The sequence below is a fragment of the Prinia subflava genome (assembly GCF_021018805.1).
Source record: "Prinia subflava isolate CZ2003 ecotype Zambia chromosome W unlocalized genomic scaffold, Cam_Psub_1.2 scaffold_22_NEW, whole genome shotgun sequence".
Taxonomy (NCBI): domain Eukaryota; kingdom Metazoa; phylum Chordata; class Aves; order Passeriformes; family Cisticolidae; genus Prinia; species Prinia subflava.
The window spans coordinates 2,308,603-2,327,866 of NW_026960606.1; the positions used below are offsets into that span (position 1 = coordinate 2,308,603).

A 19,264-nucleotide genomic window follows, 5' to 3' on the forward strand; every position below is an offset into this window, starting at 1 on the left:
GCTCCTCTGACCAGTGAGAGGTACTGAACCATGATTCTGAATGGTCACCCTGTTCCTAAACTCATTCCACCAGGGTCCAGGCTGCTTCCTAGGGTGCTAAGTCTTTGTCTCCCCACGGCCTGACAGAGAGTTAAGGTGGGGCTGCCTGTCCCTGCAGATGCCCTTCCCGGTCGGGCTCCGCCGGCGCATCAATCCTCCACGGAGCAATCCCAGGAACGGCTGTGGCCTTCTCTCAGAGCTGTCCGCGGAGCAGCCGGCAACGGCGACAAGCCAGTGCAGGGAGGACCCCTCATGGAAACACATCCTACGCCACCTCCCCTCAGAGCAGCTTTTAAGAGGTTTAACCACCCCCTCCACTGCACGGGCGTTTGGGGGGAGGGGCAAAGCCCCGGTTATCTGCGTGCCAGGGTAGGCAGAAGGGCTGGTGAGGAGTGTGCTAGGTGATATCGCGTGACGTCGCGTGGTAGGGGGTGGGCTCACGTGTGCGTGGGGAAGGAGGAGGAGCCAGGCAGGTAGTCACGTGACGGTGGTGAGCGCCACTGCTGCTTTGTGAGCACGTTGGGCAGGTATCGCGTAGGGCTCCGGGATTGCCTCCTGCGGGGAGGGGGAGGGGGGGTAACGGATGGACTGGAATGCGCGCGCGCCTCCCCCCCTTCTTCGCTGCCTGCCCCGTTCGCGCGATGGTTGCGGTGGACTCGCGCGCTTAAGGGAGGCCTGGTGCCCCTTCCCATCTTAACGGTCCGGGACCGGCTGTTGGACCCTCAGCGGTCTGAGGCCCTGGGACAGGCCCGCCGCTTAGGGCCGATTCCTCATTCGGGTATGAGCTTTTGTCCAGCGGCGGGTGTCTGCTGGGACCGCCCCTCCCCGCCGGGCCTGCTGCCCCTTCCCAGCTGCGGGAGGAATGAAGGTGGTGACGTGAGGGGAGGTGGTTCTGCCCTACTTGTGCTGGCGGCCGCCCAAGGGAAGCTTCGCCCTGGTCTAGATTGCCATCTTTCCCCCTTCCCCCCATTTCCTCAGGGGCGCGGTTGCGGATAGCTCTTGTCCCAGTCCAGGTTCGTATGGGGAGGGGAAGCCCACCTGGTGGGTGTCGGGAGAGGTGGATTAATTTTCTGCCTTTTTCTATTCCAGAGAGGAGGTCTTGCACCCCCTTCTCATTTCTTATCTCGTTTTAGCTGAGGGGGTTCTCTCCTGAAGGATTTGTGTTTCTCCTGGTTCCTTGGGCTTGTGGGTGTGAAGAAAGGGCAGGGGGTGCAGTGGACTTTTCGGAGAAGTGCATCTGGTGGAGGGAGGCGTCTTTGGGTCTCTTTCTAATCTCGACTTGGGCCAAAGGAGGGCTGGCAGCATGGGAAGGGAACAAGTGGGTGAATAACTATTGATTTGTGCCTTGTGTAGGGTGTTACTTTCATGTTTTCTTTATGTCCTTCCCCGATGCACCCTCACTGGTGCGGTAGGGCAGCTGTGTCGTGGTCACAGCTACAGAATTCACTGACGATAACATATTGGCAGCAACACTAGGTTACTCGCAGACATGATGAGGAATGAACTGGTATTTCTGTTATCTATTTCTACTTAGCCTTTCCTCGCCCTTATGTGTGCTTGTTAAGAATTGCAAGTCAGTGCAGGGCTTTATTATCGGACTGGATTTTTTTCATTTAAAAACCCAAAAAAAAGAAAGCTCTTCTATGTCTGCTATTGTTTATAAAGAAAATTATAGCAGAAAAGTGAGCTGGTAGAAACCTTTCTGCAAGAAACTGGATGTAGAAAGGGACCTGGTGCACCTTTGAGCTTGGTGCATGGACATGCAGAGCCCTTACCTTCAAAGGAATATGCGGTCTCATGGAACAGAAACTTTGGGTTTGGTGTGGAGCTATGTAAGGGGATGCTCATGAGGGCCAGCCTGCTTTGTCTCTAGCTACCAAGCAGTAATTGGTCATTAGTAATCTCAATTTGAGTGAATACTGAATGTTTATAATACAGTAGCAGATCAAAGTGTGATAGCCTCTGAGGTAGTGGTGGTGCCTGGTGAAATGGAGGGCCTATTCTGGTGTGAGAGTAGGTGTTTTCGAGAAGAGAAATTGGAGCTGGATGTGAGGGGAGAGGAAGTAGCACTTGCCATTGACACAGAGCCCTTCACAACAAATGGTAGCAAGTCAGTCTTCTGAGGCTTTGCTTTTTTAATATTCGTTAGGGTCTTTTAGTAATTCCCTCAATATTGATACCTGGGCCTGATCTTTCTGTAGTGGTTTGATCTAACTTGTTTGAAGAATATATTTTTAACTTTACACTAGGTAACTTGAAAGCAAGCAAGGCTAAATCATTTTGTAGCATTAATGATGTTTGGGACTCCTATAAGGCTACACTGAGAAACTGGATTAACTAGTGTAAATCAATTTAGTGGAAAATGAGGCAGCTGTGTTTATAACCTCAGCAATTTAAAGGAGGTAGGGAGGAGTGGGAATGGGGCAAGCTCTGTTCTAGTTACAGTTTTATAAGTATGTTGATTTTTTAAAAAAAAATGTTTATAGTAATAAAAACAAAGGCATGGAAATTCAGAAATTTAGACTGTTTCACTTGCATTGTTTTGGCCAGTCCTCAAAAAAGCTCCTGGTGCCATGAATGTCAAAAGGATTTGACAGTTCAGGAGGACTTTGGAATTATAGACTCACCACTGAAATCTAAGGAAGCTAAGGAAAAACCCAATCAAAAAACCTTGTCGGTTATCAGGAGTGTATGTGTGGTTTTTGGTTGCTTTTTTTTGTGGTAGGGTTTTTTTTTAAAGTTTTTCCAGTTTTTAAGCTACCTTTATAGAACTTAGGAGCAGATTTTTGGTGTTTTACATTTCTTTCATAGATTTCTATGTGATTTTTTCCTCATAGAATGCCATTTCTTGGTTTGTTTTACATTTGTTGGTGTCCCCCTAGTGATACTGATTGTAGCAGAATAGTATGCTGATTAATAGTGCTGGAGAAATTTATGTATCATGGACTGCTAATATTATGTTAATAATTGCCATTGATAGTATTACTAATAATAGTAATATTTACTTGCTATTTCATTGATGTTTAATACCAGTACTTGAATAGGTACTTCATGAAAGACTAGGAATATAAACTACTATATTTTAATAATTTTTTAAAAATTTATCTTTGTCTCTATTTGGTTAAAGCACATGAACAGGACTGATGACCTGTGTTCTGTGCCTGGATTTGCAAAAGCCTCATATGACCTTGGTAAAAGAGAAGCCAAGTGACTTGTCACCTTTGTAAGATGACAGATTAAAGAAACTTAGTGTTGTATTTGTATACTTCAAAATTATTGAATGCAAGGTGCTAGAGGAAATATATGTTGTTATTCTGCCTGAGCTTTTTGTTGAATTTGTAGTTGCTTTTTTTTTTCCTAATACAATCTGCTTGTTTATAGCCCATTATGTCCTCTTTGCTTCTCAGAGACCTAGTTTTGATTTGTATTGTTTTTTATATAACTTTCCTAATCAGGTTATGCTCATTAAAGTGAATGCCAGGCTGAAAGGTTGTGAAGTAGCTCCTTTACCATTGCCTTAGGTTCATATTTTACAAAAATAATAGAGAGTTTCTCTGTTTTGTTCTGACATGAAAGTCCATACTCTAATTTTGGCCATCCAAACTAGGAGTTTGTTGGAACTACTCATCTGCCTGGGGCTCCTGCAGGCTGTTTCAGGTGTGGTACCCTCAGCCCTTTTCTTCCCACTACTTTGCAATGCTGCAAAGAGTAAACAGTGACTAAAGACAGATTAGAGGTGATACAGTCTGATGCCTAAGATCTCATGGCTTACTGAGTTTGCTTTTACTATAGCATAATTATTTTGCTGAGCATATTGTTTTATTTATGTTCCTTCTAGACTAAAGCTTGTAAGGTAGCTTATATGAACAACTTTGCTCAGCTCCCTTGGAGTTGTTTCTACTCTCACTTCTCTTGAGTTTTTGGGGTTTTTTGTTCAGCTGTCTTTGTGAAAGCTGCAAGACACTGACTTTTTTCGAAGGTAAAATTGCCAAGCTTTTTTCCCCTCCCTCCCCCCCCAGCTTCTTAAATCAGTCTTCCAATAGATGAGCTTGGAGTTCTTAACCTGGATGTGTGTAGCATTTTGCATTAAAAACAATGAAATGTTTTCCATATTGAGAGATCTTTGATCTTTTACAAGACTTAAGGTTTGCTCAAAGTAATATTTATATTGTAAACTTTATGGTTGGAGTGGATTTTTTTTCTTTATTGTACAGGAACCACTGGTTATAACAGATCTGCAAAAGATGCAGATTCAGTGGAATTTGTGTTACAGGATCATTCACTATTTGAATCCAAAGTTAAATGGAGAAAACACAAACACTTTCTTAACCGCCAGATTTAAATTATTAGGTTGTACTTTTTTTAACCTGGTTTAATGGAGGGGGAGTACCTATCTTCATCTGTTAGGCAGCCCTATGGTTGGAGGTGTAAAATTTAAATTCAGTAGCCATGATCATATTCCTAAACATTTTAATGGTTAGCTGTAGAGAGAGGAAGTCTTGCTGGAATTTTATTCTGTGTGGTATAGGCTTCACAGAGAACATTTCAGTTGTATTTCTTATGACTGAAATATTCTTCCTGGAAGTAGGATGATGTTTTAGAGACCATATTGAGATTGCTTTTGAGCAAAGAAAATAATTTATTTTCAACTGTATTTTGTCAAGTGTTTTGAGGATGATGGATATAATAATATAGAATGAAGCATATGGCTTCTGAAAACCCTTTTGTTTCCTCTATTTGGTTTCAAATGTTAACCGAATTGTGGTTTTTTTATCATAAAACACTTGTGCCCATTGCCTCTGGTCCTGTCACTGGGTACTGCTGAAAACAGCCTGGCTCTGTTTTTGCATCTTCCCTTCAGGTATTTATATGCTTTGAGACACCCTCCTCAAAGCTTTCTTCTTCTCTAGGTTAAGCTACTTGAGATAGTCAAGTCTGTAGTCTTTCAGACAAACTCAAGGCCATATGCTCTTACACGCCTTTAAGAAGGAGGTGGATTAATGATTGAATTTAGTGTAGGGGTGGTGGTAACAGTAATTCTTGACTCTTGATAGGCGGAGAGGTGGGTGGGTTTGGGATATGTGTTTAAAATGCTGTGAAAATGCAATAAGATGCATATTTCAAATCCAAATATCTTCTGTTATTGCAAATAATGAGTAATTGGCTATCTTTGCTGTAGCTGAAATGAAGGCTATAATTTGGCAGTTCTGTAAGGAAAGAAGCAGGTCAAGCATTTAATTGTCTGATAGTGATAAAATTGCCCAAGTCATTTGTATGTTCTGTCTTGGAATTGTGTGGATTGTAAATGGTGATTTAATGTACATACAGCATGTAGGATAATTTAGGCTGAGGTGCAATATGATCTCTAAAGCTGATACTTGTGATATTTTAATACTGTTGCTAGAATTGAACACCACAGTTAGCACAGCATATATTCCAGATGCAGTCTCAGAATTCTAAGGTCGAGGTGCTGCAATTAATATAAATAAGCTGAGATGTGAGAAGTACAGGTCCCTTTCCTTTCAAAATTAATAACTTGATCTTGCAGCAGAGCGCTTGGTCTTATAGATTGATGGAGAAATAGGTGACTCATCTTGGCATGTTTTAGAAAACAGGCTTTCTACTTAGGCATTTTAGTATTCTGTTGCACAGCATATAAAGTCAGCATATGTTTGTGGGGTCAAGGGCTGTTAGTTCAGTACAGCATGGTAATAAATGATCCTGTAGAATACAAAAATATACTTAAAAGGAGATATAAGCTTAAAAAAAAGAGTGAATAAATTCCTGCAAGAAAAGTTTCTTAATGGTCTATCAATAGGAGGGAAGTTTTTAAGAAAAATTATTTGCTAATTCAGGTTTTTCAAACTTAAAAAAAGATTCTTTGCACATTCTAAAGTTTTATTATAAGCTAGTCTGGTTTGGAAAGAAATGGTAGAGGAGAGTGAGAACCTCCTTTCAGAGACAGAAAACACATGGCAACCAAACAACATATAACCCCAGACACGCAGAAAAAGCATGAGGAGCTGGAGCAGTGACTGTGGGTCTAGGAGAAGTCTAAGGGTGGTTCACCCCCACTTCTGTTGGAAAGAAAATAAATACTGAATTCAGTGCGATAAGAATTTTGGCAATTTGACATCATATGTAATTTGTCTCTTTGGTATCTTTAAAAAAGCAAAATGAAATTTGTCTCCCACTTCCTAGTTAGTTTCTTAATCTTTTTTATGTTAAATACACAAGAACAGCTTGGATGACTTTTTGATAAAATTGTGTGGAGGGCACTTGATTTATCTGTTCCTTTCTAGCATGTAGTATGTTTGAAGTTGTAAAGATTGTTAATCCTTCATCTCTTTTGGATAGTTTGGTATCATTTTGGTGTAGATTGGATAGACCTGGCCTCATGGAAAATTCTAGGGCAACATAATAAGTGAATTTACACATGACACCAAGTTGAGAAGTTGTGATCATGAGAAAAATAATGCTCAAAATAAAGTAGGAAAACCTGGGGGTAAAATCAAGTTTTCTGACTGAAGCAGGTCAAGTTGAGGTTTAGTATCAAAAGAAATTGATAAAACCCACCTTGTTTAAAGCTAGACAAAATGCTGACAGTGCTTGTGACAACAGAAGGAGCAGTCCAGAGTTAGCAGATAAATAAAAATGATCTCTTACACCTTTCAGTTTTTGGTACCGTTTATGTGGTGACAACTTGCAGTTGTGCTGTATTAGATATGAGCTGAAACTTGATTTTAACAGAATAAATTGCTTGGGTTCTACCTGCGCTATGGATTGAACTTTGAATATACAACCAGGTCCCAAACATGAACTAAAACTCTTGTCATGATATTTTCTCCCAAACTCTGCTCAGCCATCCTTCACTTGTGTGTGACTTCAGGAAGGATGTTTTCTGGTTGCAGAGGGTAATTATTGCACCAGGACCCACCTCTGAGCCACTGTGGTTTCTCTGTTTCCTGACCCGAGATACTGAGTCAGTTCAGGACAGCATATGCTGTGCTGAATGATGGGAATACATTCTTCTACTTAGGTAGTTTTTCACAGAATCAACTAGGATGAAAAAGACCTTTGCGATCATAGAGTCCAACCTATGGCCTAACACCACCTTGTCAACTAGACCATGGCACTAAATGCCACATCTAGTCTTCTCTTAAACACCTCCAGGGATGCTAACTCCACCACCTCTCTTGGCAGCCCATTCCAATGCCCAACCACTCTTTTTGTGAAGAACTACTTCCTTCTGTCCAGTCTAAACCTCCCCTGGTGTACCTTAAGACTGTGTCCTCTTGTGTCACTGGTCACCTGGGAGAAGATATTGACTCTCACCTGGCTACAACCTCCTTTCAGAGAGGGTTTGCATAAGAAAAGCCTTTTCTATGACACAGAGCAAGAAATTAGGTCCTTCCATCAAAGATGACAGGAACATGTATTTAATTTTTCCTTCAGGTCTTAGAATATCAGACAGGCAAGAAGTTTTCTTCAATTATTACTCAGCAAAGAAACATACTTTAAAAATGAACTTGCTGTTGCCCCTTCCTCATATGCTCCCTATGATGGCTGCCTCTCAAAGAGAATTCCTATTTTCTATATATTTCTATGTGGACCAGTTCAGCTTTTTTTTTTTCTTTTTTCTTTTTTTCCCCTCTCTATCTCATGGCAATAGCTGTGGTCTGGTCTGTGTTATGGTCTAGTAAGATCCTCTAGTTCTGATGGTCCTGAGAGCAGTGCTTAGATATATAGACTAACTGCATGTTGTTTTCTGTGTTACTTAAAGTTCCATTACAGTCAATGGTAAAGGCTGTTAACTAGTTGTCCTGGTTTGAGGGGAAGTGAGTTTTTTCAAGAGGCTGTGGTCAAACCAATCAGTGGTCAGGTTTGAATGTTGGCACTTTTAGTGGCCACTGAGGGGTTGGACACGCCTCCGAGGACACAAAGGGGTTAAAAGTGAGGCTTCCCAGAGGGACTTCCTCTTTTCTGGCTCTGCTTTCAGCAGAGGAGCATCTTTTCCCTCCTCCCCTACCCAGGCTGGGTGGGGGAGGGGGGTCACGTGGCCGGGCTGAAGTAAGCTGGGGCCCCGGGGGGGGGAGAGAGTGGACAGGACTGGAGCTGAGCTGGCCCCATGGCCCCATCCAGGATGGAGGGGTGGAAAACTCTGGAGGTGCCTTCCGTCCATCGTCGTCGTGTCCCCCCCTCCCCCCCCCCCCCCCGGAGAAGGTGCCCAGCTGGGTGTGGGAGTTGTCGAGCCTGGGAGTGCCTGAGCCTGCAGCCCTGCATGGAACCAGGAACTGTTAACCCTTTCTTGCAGAAGGAAACTTTTTCCCAGACATTGATTCTCATGGCTAGTGGTTTCAGAAGAGAAACAGCCTGGGACCGAGATGATAAAGTTAGAAGATGAAAAGAAGATGGGCAAAGATTGAAGAGGAGTAGCTTCTGAGCTGGACTTTTCTTGCATAATGTTAGCCATAGACTGAACTCAAGTCTCTTTTGAACATAAACTGCATTTGGGTGGATGCAGCTGCCTCTGCTTTTGCTACAGTGACTGGCACTTTAAGAGTGGAGCGAACAGAGAAGAGAGGGGGAGGGTGTGGTGGCACCCTCTGCCCTCAGGGAAGATCTGTTCTTGGAACCCTCGGCCCTAGAGGAAAGATGGGGAGAGCTCGGCATGCAAGCATCCTTAAAAGAGCCCTATAGCAGCTTTGGCTCAGACAGTGGTGAGAGCACTGGACATGGAAAGGAAGTTGTCACCCTGGCAGACTTCTCCGGGCGGTGCCATAGGTGACATAGAAACACATAAAGGGTGGACCTGTGTTTTCTGAGGAGCAGTCTGGTGCGAGAGAGACTCCTCTTTCCCTTGCTGAATTGAAGATTAGTTTTTTTGAGTGGTGATTGTTTGATTTAGAACCCAAGGTTTTGGTCTATGGAGGGTAATATGTAGGGGGTGGGAATTGGGGGAGGAGAAGAAATGTTCTGGGAAGGTTTCATTTCTGTTTTTCTGTGTGTTTAGAGTTTTCCTTTCTATTTCTGTTCCTATGTAATGTAATAAAGTTTTGTTCTCTGTTTTCAAGTTTTGGGCCTGCTCTGCTCTGTTCTTGACCACATCTCACAGTAGCTCATTAAGAAAAACATACACTCATGGGTGCATTAACATCTGGCCAGTGCTAACCCATGACACTAGTGCATCTTGCAGGTCCTTGCAAACATGAGGCTTATAATTAGGACAGGGATCAGGATTTTATTCTTTTTGCATGTGGAAGTTCAGCTGGTTGCTGTCTAAAATGGTGTTCTTGCAGAAAGGCATCAAAAGATGACAGCAGTGACTTTGTAGATATTGATGTTTGAAACATAAGGTTGAGCCCTCTGAATCTTCCAGGACATTCACTCTTGATTTTCCAGAATCAGGACAAATCAGGAATGTTGTCTTCTGACATGAGCAGAGCTAGGTGGGTTTTGCTAACCAGGTTTTTAGTAGTCTGAAGTTTGCCTTGGTTGTGTGAAAGATAAAGCCCTAGGTGGAAGCTAGTTAGACCTCAAATTTTGGTGCAATTGTCCTGTGTTATTTTTTTTAAATACCAGTGAAAGTTGATTCTGGGGAAATTTAGATTCCTCCTTCAGAAATTTCTGTATGAATAAGGGTACTTCTTGCATCTGAAGTTTGACTGTTTATGAAGAAATTGAGGACAAGTCTGTTGGATGTTTATTGGGTGTAGCTGGCAGATTTTGATTAAAGCAAAGATAGTCATCAGCAGTATATAATAAAATATAAAGCATCTGTTAGGCAGAGACACTGGGATAATATCAAAGATAGATATTGTGAGATTAGAAAATTTTATTTTTTTAAATAACGCTAATCATATTGTTTGACTTTCATGATTGAAACTTGCTCTACTAGTGGAAAACATGCCCTGTTTAGTCCCCCTTCCACATCATGCTTTTGAGAGGGACTCTGGATGTGTAACCAGCCTTTGCCTAACTCCAGTCTTTTGATGGTGAACATTTCTTTCTCTTACAAAACAATGTTGTCTTTTCTTTATTTGCAAGACCTATTTGTATATTTCTGTTTTCCTCTGTATAACATTTGTTTAGGAATAGTAATCCTTGAAATGAACTTTTTTTTTGCTGGTAGTGAAAAAGTATTGATTTCTGTAGATTGGGGATGTTCTTAGGTCATTATAGATTGAATTGACAGAGAAATAATTTTGACTAACTACTCCGTGGGTTTTTGAGAGTATTCACTTGTTCATTCAGTATGCTTTGCTAACACAAGTGGAAGTGTGTATGTTAGTTTATATGTTCGTGTTGGTACTCTGGCCACTCCCACCAATCTTCTGTTGGTAAAACATGAAAGCGTATCGATAACATGTTTTCTCTCTCCTGTGATGTTCTGCCAGTGATGAAGGTCTACTTCTGACCATCAATATTCTTCCTATTTACCACAGAAAACTAAGATGAGACAAATCCTCCCAGGATCCATAAGCTCAGATTGGGTGTTGTTGGCTTGGGACATTACAGACACTGAGTAATCAGCACCACTCCCGAGGAACATCTGACTTGGAAACTTTTTCCCTTTCAATCAGTAATAAAGGTGGTGAAATGCTTTAGATAACAGCTAGACATGTTTGTTTTCCTCCACTCTCTTCTCATGCTTATATCATGCTACTACATAGCAATAAAATCTACACTCATTATACATGTACAGTAGTCATGCCATCATGAAGCAGTATCCTGCAGCCTTTTCCCAGCCCTGTCATTGTGAGAAATCCTGAGTAACTTTGTGATTAGAGTATTGTGATTTAGGAACAGTAGTCTCCAATTTAGTTCTCCCACTAAAATCATGCTGCTGGTTGCTCCCCCCTCCCTTTCCCCCCTCCTCCCTGTGGGTTACTGGAGAGGAGAATTGGAGGCAGGAAAGGTAAAGATCAAGGGTTGAGATAAGAACAATTTACTGGAAACAGCAATAGGATAAGAAAATGAACAGTATCAGCAACAATATTAATAACAAAAGTGTACAAGAGAGAGTGATTCACATGCAAAATACTCACCCTGACCACTCTCTCTGGCTTGGAACCTGTGCTACCCAAGGGGTAAGGATAAAAAGGATAAGGAAGAGTTGCCTGTTGAGTCACAAAGTTGAGAGTAGACCCCTTTGCTAAACTGAGCCCCAGACTTGACCGACAGTTTAGGCCCAAAGGTTTTAACAACACTTAATTGATAGCTTAAGTTAAACAATTTAACTAAGGATTAATGTAGAATTTCCTATAGTAAAACAGTAACTCATCAGCCTATTTACCTTCAAATCTAAAGTACTTGAGAATGTATGAAAGCAACATTCCTAGTCCATTTGCTATAGCATATTCACACTTGCATGCACACAGACCTAAATAATATGTACAAGGTATATACCTGTGAAAAATTTCCTTCAAAATCAGTGACATACTTATGTTGGATGCCTTTACATCTCAGTGGATGAAGGGTTGAGCCTTGAGGAGTGGGGGTATCAGCCTGGGATCTGTCACTGGCATTCAGTGATCCTCCAAGTATAGCAAATATGAGAGTTTACTGGCTCTGAGAGGCCCCACTCAGAGGGAAGTTGCTGGTCACAGCCTCCTGTAGTCCAGGAGAGCTCAAAGGGTCTCACTTTGGACTGCTGTTTATAGTGATGCCTTGGGAAGGCTGACCTGGAACAGAGACTAGACAGAGTTAAGAGAAAAAAATAGTTATTAAAAGGCCTTTAAGGATACACCTTGGGCAGTACAAGAGCCTGGCCAGGAGTACACCCAAGATGGACCCAAAATGGTCACAAAATGGATGACCAGTCATGAGGTCTCACACAAGTTTTGGTCCATTTGCATATCGGATTTAATTCTCCAATTACAGCTTCAGGTTGTGAAGTCTCACAATTCTTTTCTCTCTTCAGTCCACCGTTGTTTATGTTTTTGGGCCTGAAAACTTGTAACGGTTGTCCTTGGTCTCAAGCTGGAAAAGGATTTGTTTTGTCTACCTACTCTGAAGAGAGCTTACTAACACTTAATATGAGGCTCAGAACTACACCCCTAGGCAGCACAGAATCTGAAAAACATGAAAGCTAAAACTTAAGGCATCATTTGGGCTTCAAGAGTGGACTTTAGTCATAGTAATTTTCCATCCTGGCCACAATTTGGAACGGTAACTTTCTTTGAAAGTTCAATAACAGAAATGTTAGTCCACTTGGGTGCTTATTCAGGCAGGAAAACTAAGTTTCCAAGGCTGTTTGTTAAAAAGCAGGAGCTCATTAAACAGCACCAGTTTCTGGGAGCAGTGTTTCTGATAAGCTCAAGAGGAGCTCCATCCAGGTGCTGCTGTCAAGGTCAAGACCTAATGAGCATTTCTCACATCATAGTGTGGCCTGAGGGTAGAGAGGGGATGCCCCACCACACTATAACCAGTACACTGCACTATCTTTGAAGCAATTATATTAAAGCTAGAAAAAACAATTATTAAGCAGAAATTGATATTACCCATACCAATAACTGTGAGCAAATCTCTTGCTCAGCCTCAAGGAATAACCTTGGGGGGCATCCCCACTCAAGGAAGGAATCTCCACACGTACTCCAAGAAAGGACGTGTTAGAAAATCCTGCAATTCAAAAGCAGGACTGGGCTTTTATACTAGTGTTTGACTGACAGTGTGTTTCTGGGCCAGCTGTGTCAGCTGAGCAACTTTAGATAAGTTATCAGTACTATCACTTGTTGGTTCCTTTATCTCAGGTACTTGGCCAGGTCTGCCATATTTTTACCTCACTATCAGGATCTTTAACTTTGGGTCTGATGAGTCAGGCTGATTTCAGCATTTCTTCGACACCAAAAGCTGCATGCTCCCCCCCTTCTCCATTCACCAGCAATACCTTTGCAAATAGGGTGTTCAAGTTGTTTTACCCCCACTCCAGGCAGAGCATCCTGCTACATCCCCATCTTATTAGTAATATCCCACTTAATGCTCAAAATTGTAGTTACTATGGTAATTTGAAGGCAGTTGTTAACTTCCCTCCTCCTTTCTGTTGCTTTGGTACTTTAAAGTAGGTGTGGTAAGGTGTGAAACCTCAGCCCGGTGTGGTGAAGGTATGCCCATGCCAGGGAGGTGCAATGTTGCCCTGGTCAGTGTACTGTTGATGGTGGAGCAGGGCCCTTCAGCTGCTTCTGGTGCTGGGGCTGGGCTGGTTGTTGTGTCTACTGCCAATTGTGCTTTAAGATGACTGTATTACATCTGAAATGGATTATAACATGCCCATGTTGGTTTGATGGAGACTGTCAAACTAGGGGTGTGTTTCACCAGTTATCTGAAGCAAGTGCAAGTGCATACTGCTGCCAGGAAGAGGCTCTTACCATCACTGGTTTTCTGCTTCAGACCTGTTGCCAAATTGTGTTGCTCATGAGTTGCAGTCAGCAAGATGAGGATATTCTCTAAAGATCTTGTTATATTCAGGTTGTTTGGGCTGTTTTCACAGTAGACTGATCTTCCTGTGCTACTTCATCCCCCCAGGAGTGTTTCAAATATTTGTGTGCATGCTTTTTTCCTTAAAGTACCCTTTCATCGTGAAAAACAAACAGATTAAACAACAAATTGAGACCCAGTGGAGTTAACATATCTTAAATCACAGTGGGCTAATTCCAGACTATCAGAAGTGAAGTTATTAGCTTGTCTTTCAGAGAGGCTAGTGCTCTCCTGTCATGTTCTCTATTACATGATGGTCATAAGTTGGAGACAGAAAACATGACTCGAGTCCTCTTGATTATAAGACAAGCAGCCTGTGTTATTGTTCGGAACCATCTTATATAGGGAGTTCAAAACTCCTGGGCTTAGACAACTGATTGGTCTGGCTCTTAGCCCTGCCCAGCTCCTTGACCAGTGATATGTCTGCTTTCTGGACTGACTGTGATTGGCTGAGGTCTGTGTATGAGTTCTCTTATTCACTTAGGGACTTGTAGAACAAGCCAGGTTAGCCGAATTTGATTTGTTATGACCAAGTTTATCTTGTCTAGCTAATAGATTAGCTGCCACAAATCACCCTTTTCGGTTATAATTAAAAAAAAATGCAAAAGTGTTCTTTGTTATCCTTCTTGCAGGTGCCTTGCAGATAGAACGACAAAGACAGTATGAATTTAATTTGAATGAGGCTTTTTACTCAATTTGATAAACTTGGTTCCTCTAGCCAGTGATGTGTTCCATGTACCACTGGAGCTGCAGCATTCATGTCTAGGAGTTGTTAGGCGAAATTCACTAATATCACAGTCTTTCAGGCTAGCATGTCACAGGTTAATTGCTTTGAAGTTACAACTTAACACTAGAAAACAGTAAACAATTCAACTTAAAACCATTTCAATTAAAATACACATCTTTCTGCCTCTGATGTCTCCCAAATGTTTGAGTCTTAGAGTTCAAGTAAGGTGGTGGGTAGTCTTACTATTGACAATCTTCTGCTTCTGACAAGCTGTTGGCCTGTTAGGTTATGTTGTGAATAGATTTAAAAGCATGAGAAAAACATGAGAACACCGAAAACTCTTGAGGGGGGTGTACATCCACCCCTCTTCTCCCCTTTTCTTGTTTTAGCAACTATAATAGGAACAAAATATGTATTTTTGAACAAAATATGTATTTTTGAACAAAATTAATAAGGTGAAACGTATAACTGCTTATATGCTTTGCTATTACTTGTAGTCTGCTATTGCTGAAGTGTTGCAATAGGACACGAAAGGAACGCACGGACTCCATCCAGTTCACAGGGCAAAAGAGCCGACCTTTATTATCTGACCCCACTATATATAGTATTTTCACCCAGACCATGGATTGGAGGATAAGGTTGCCACCGCTCCAACCACATTGGTCAAACCAGAAATCCATCAAATTGTTCCCTTCTCAAGAGAGGAATGACAAACATACTTGTATTAATATAAATATTACTTCTATTTAAAACACTCGTGTGAGAAAGAATTCAGAAACTATGAAAACATCAGAAGGCTGAAAAAATCAAGGCGACAGTGAAGGGCCTCCTTTTCACAATCAGGACTTGAAGAACCTCTTCCGGACAAGGCTTTTTGTGTTTATCTCAGAGGAAAAAAGGTCCAACTTCTGCAAAGCCAAATCAATTAGTCAAAGTGACTTCCTTTCATTTTTAGCACAGAATCACCTGGGTTTGATACTTTTCCTGCCAGTCAAGGCCATAGCCTGGCCAGAACTAAGACCTAGACTGGGAGAGCTTGATGGCACACTTCTCCCATCAGTCAAAGCCACAGCTTGGCCAGAGCTGAGACTTAAACTGGATGGGCTTCCCTATCATATTGTTGGTGGAGGGTTAAAAATATAATTTCTAGATTGAGTAATGTGCAGGGGGAGGAAAGTAGAGAACGTACAACTGGAACTTGACGCAGCTAGCTGGGAACAAGCGTCAGCTTTTGTAAACAGCTCCATGCTATTGTTTTAACCAAATCAAGTGTGGATCAGGGTAGAAGCGTAGGTATGATTTAAGATAGTAAATAAGGAATAGGATAATCAGTATCTAGGGGTGGGGGTTAGTTAACATGTGTATAATTTAAACTATAAAAATCACGAATCGACTCTGTATGCTTCGGACATCAGATTTGGGTGTATTATCACCCCGGTGTCCCGCGCGCTGGAATAAAGAACCGCATATGATCGCCTCTGTGTGGTTATATGTTTTCCTACGCTAACAATATCTTTAAAAAAAATCTTTTAGAAATAACTCATGAAACCACTGGCTTTGTCATCTAGCCCCAACTAAATAATCAATGATATTATAAAGAACTTACAAATAACTATAACTATGTACATATATATACAACTCCTTTCAAAGTACTATTCCATTTTTTATCACAAACAAACTAATTTAAAACCATCAAAGGAAAGATCTCTGTTTTCTATATAAATCAAATTATACTTTAAAGATATGAGCATTTTAGGAGCTATGTTTAAAAGAAACCAATAAGCATTATTGAAATGAAATGCAAAATGTTTTGCTAATCCTGTTGTCTAAAATACCTTTGAAATAAAGTTAACAAGATGTCAAAGAAAACTCCATGATGTAGTGAAAGGCATATGCGCTTTTTCCTTATAACCCTGGGATTTCACTTCTTAAAAGTGGCTAAGTTTCCATACTGACAGGGTAGACTAAATTTATAACAAGGGGCGGTATCTCTGTAACACGGGATAACTGTTTATAGAAGATATAACTGTGAAATATTAGTAATATGGTTGGAATAGAGGTATCACCTTTATTTCTTACCAAGAAAATCTCTTTTAACACTGTAAGATGAGGAAGTCTAAGTGATTATTACTACGAGTATTGTATAAATATATTGCATGTATCAGTATGAGATTATCATGTGTATGTTTTCTTTAGGAAAGGTATAAAGACATGACCTGTAGGCTGCAAGGCAAACTATTTTTGTTAATTAACAGTTTTTGTTTTTACCTTCTCATATATATAGTTTTAAACCTTTCTGTAATCTCAAATGACTTTAGTTCTGTGATTAACATCTGCATACTTAATTGCAAAAAACTTAACATTAAAAGTTATGGTTATATTTTGGTTTGAATATATAAAAACGTGATTAGTATACTAGGGATATGTCTTGGTTTAGGGCAAATTTGAGAGGAAATTTTTGAATAGGGTTTCTCTGGAAAGCAAACTCAAAAGGCTCTTCTCTTCAGCCAGTCTGGGAAAAGAACTTCTTCAGAGAAAAGTGGAAAAAACTATTTATTTAACAAACAAAATGCCTACAAGCATAAAGAATGAATAATATGAAACAATAAAACGTCTCGCTGCTCTGAAAAGAGATGGCAAACATGAAAAAAATCTTTGCTGTGAGTGGCTCAGCTCACTCAGTTTTTTATCAGTCTCAGTCTTTCTGGAGGTTCAGGCCTGGTGGGCCGCATGTGCGAGCCCTCGGTGCTCTTCTGGGGTTTTCAGTCTAGAGCAGATTTAAAGAGTCTTAAGAAAAAGGAAAAAAAGAACAGTCCAGGGAACTTTTCTACTCTAGCTAGCTAAACTAACTAAAAAGCAATAAAAGGTTTTTGTCTTAGCCGCCGGTCTGTGTTTCAGACGAACACAGTCTGGAGAGGAATGTGCAGGAGTGAGAGCTGTTTTCAAAACAAACTTGGCGCTTTCTTTGTTCTTTGCTTTGCTCTCAGAGCCAGTCTTAAAGGCACCGAACTCAGTATACAGCACAGACAGAACAGATGACTGGGGATACAAGCATAATAAAGTCACTTTAGGACATTCCACCCCTTATCTCTGTATCATCAACTTACTATTAAAACTAAATAAATTCTAACTCTACATACACACACTTCATACATGCATATATATACACAGTATACAACTATATACAGACAATGGCAGTGACATTCAGCAAACAATGATATTTACACATGGTTCTCACCTAACAATCATATCTTTTTGAGGTACACTTCGTGTTGTTCTATCTGCATTATCTACTATGTGCAACTTGGTCCTTGAGCAAAGACAATCCCACGTACAGGTTTGTCTGTACTCGAGGCAGATTTGATCTAAACTGTCTTCTTTAACAAACTTCTCACATGTACTACTGGGACTTTTATCTCTGTCTACTGTAGGTAGGAGCTCAGACTGGGCAGGGCCTGCTTTGTTGGTGGAACCTCAGGTGTTCACTAACTAGGTGGCTTTTGCTAAATGCTGCTCTTAATTTTTGAAAGATTTCTCACTCAATGCTTTCTGGGTAGTCTTTAACAGTCTGTTGTATCTCTTTACTTTCTCATCAGCTGGTGCATGGTAGGGGATATGGTACACTCACTCAATGCTATGTTCTTTAGCCCAGGTGTTGATAAGGCTATTCTTGAAATGAGTCTTATTGTCTGACTCAATTTTCTCAGGGGTGCTATGCCTCTAAAGAACTTGCTTTTCAAGGCCTAGAATGGTGTTATGGGCCATAGCGTGAGGCACAGGGTAGGTTTCTAGCCATCCAGTGGTGGCTTCTACCATTGAGAGCACAGCGCTTACCTTGGCGTGTCTGGGGCAGTGTAATATAATTAATCTGCCAGGTTTCTCTATACTTATACTTGGACTATTGTTTACTATACCATAAGGGCCTCACCCACTTGGCCTGTTTGATTGCAGCACACGTCTCACAGTCATGGATAGCTTGAGAAATGCTGTCTATGGTTAGATTTACCTCTCGGTCTCATGCTCACTTATAGGTGGCATCTTTACTCGCGTGACTTGAGGCATCATGGTCTTATCGAGCTAGGAACAACTCTCTCTTGTGTTGCCAATTTAAGTCTGTCTTTGACACCTCTATCTTTGCAGCTTGATCTACCTGCTCATTGTTTTGGTGTTCTTCATTAGCTCTATCTTTGGGGACATGGGCATTTACATGGTGGACCTTTACAGGTAGTTTCTCTACTTTATTAGCGATATTTTTTCACTCATCAGCAGCTCAGATTGGTTTTCTTTTACGCTGTCAGTTGGCCTTTTTCTACTTTTTTAACCATCCCTACAGAGCATTGGCTACCATCCACAAATCAGTGCAGAGGTTGAGCTTTGGCCACTTCTCTCTTTCAGCAATGTCCAGGGCTAATTGGATGGCTTTGAGTTCAGTGAATTGGCTTGATCTACTTTTTTCTTCAGTGGCTTGTGCAACTTGTCATGTGGGACTCTATAGGGCTGTTTTTTACATTCATTTAATCTCTATGATGCGACAAGAACCATTTATAAAAAGAGCGTAACATGTTTCTTCTTTTGGCAATTGGTTGTATGATGGAGCTTCTTCAGCACGTGTCACTTGCTCTTGTTCTTCATCACTGAGGCTAAAGTTTTCACTTTCAGGTTAATTTGTAATTATTTCTAAAATCCTAAGGCAATTCGCATTTCTAATATGAGCACGCTGCGTGATGAGAGCAGTTCATTTGCTTCATGTGGCATTGGTGGCATGGTGGCTAGAGGGAACCTCTGCTTTGAACATTCACTCCAGCACTGGTAGTCAGGGTGCCAGGAGGAGTTGTGCTTTTGTGCCAATCACTTCTGAGGTGGCTTGAACTCTTTCATAGGCAGCCAAGATTTCTTTCTCTGTTGGAGTGTAGTTGGTTTTGGACCTTCTGTAACTTTGGCTCCAGAATCCCACTGGTAGGCCTCGAGTTTCACTAGGCACCTTCTGCCAAAGGCTCTAGGACAGACCATGGCTCCAGGCTG

At 41.3% G+C, this 19,264-nt stretch overlaps 1 protein-coding gene across 13 annotated transcripts in view; it reads left to right on the forward strand.

Moving 5' to 3' along the window:
* Window positions 1-485: 485 nt before the first annotated feature.
* LOC134564852 (ubiquitin-associated protein 2-like) overlaps window positions 486-19,264 on the forward strand; it is a 240,390-nt gene continuing 221,611 nt past the window's right edge. For 9 of the 13 annotated variants that reach the window (XM_063424098.1, XM_063424081.1, XM_063424085.1 and 6 more), the window contains exon 1: window positions 828-1,052. The gene's annotated coding sequence lies outside the window, so the exon portion shown is untranslated. The other 4 variants (XM_063424089.1, XM_063424082.1, XM_063424094.1 and 1 more) reach the window with 4 other exon arrangements.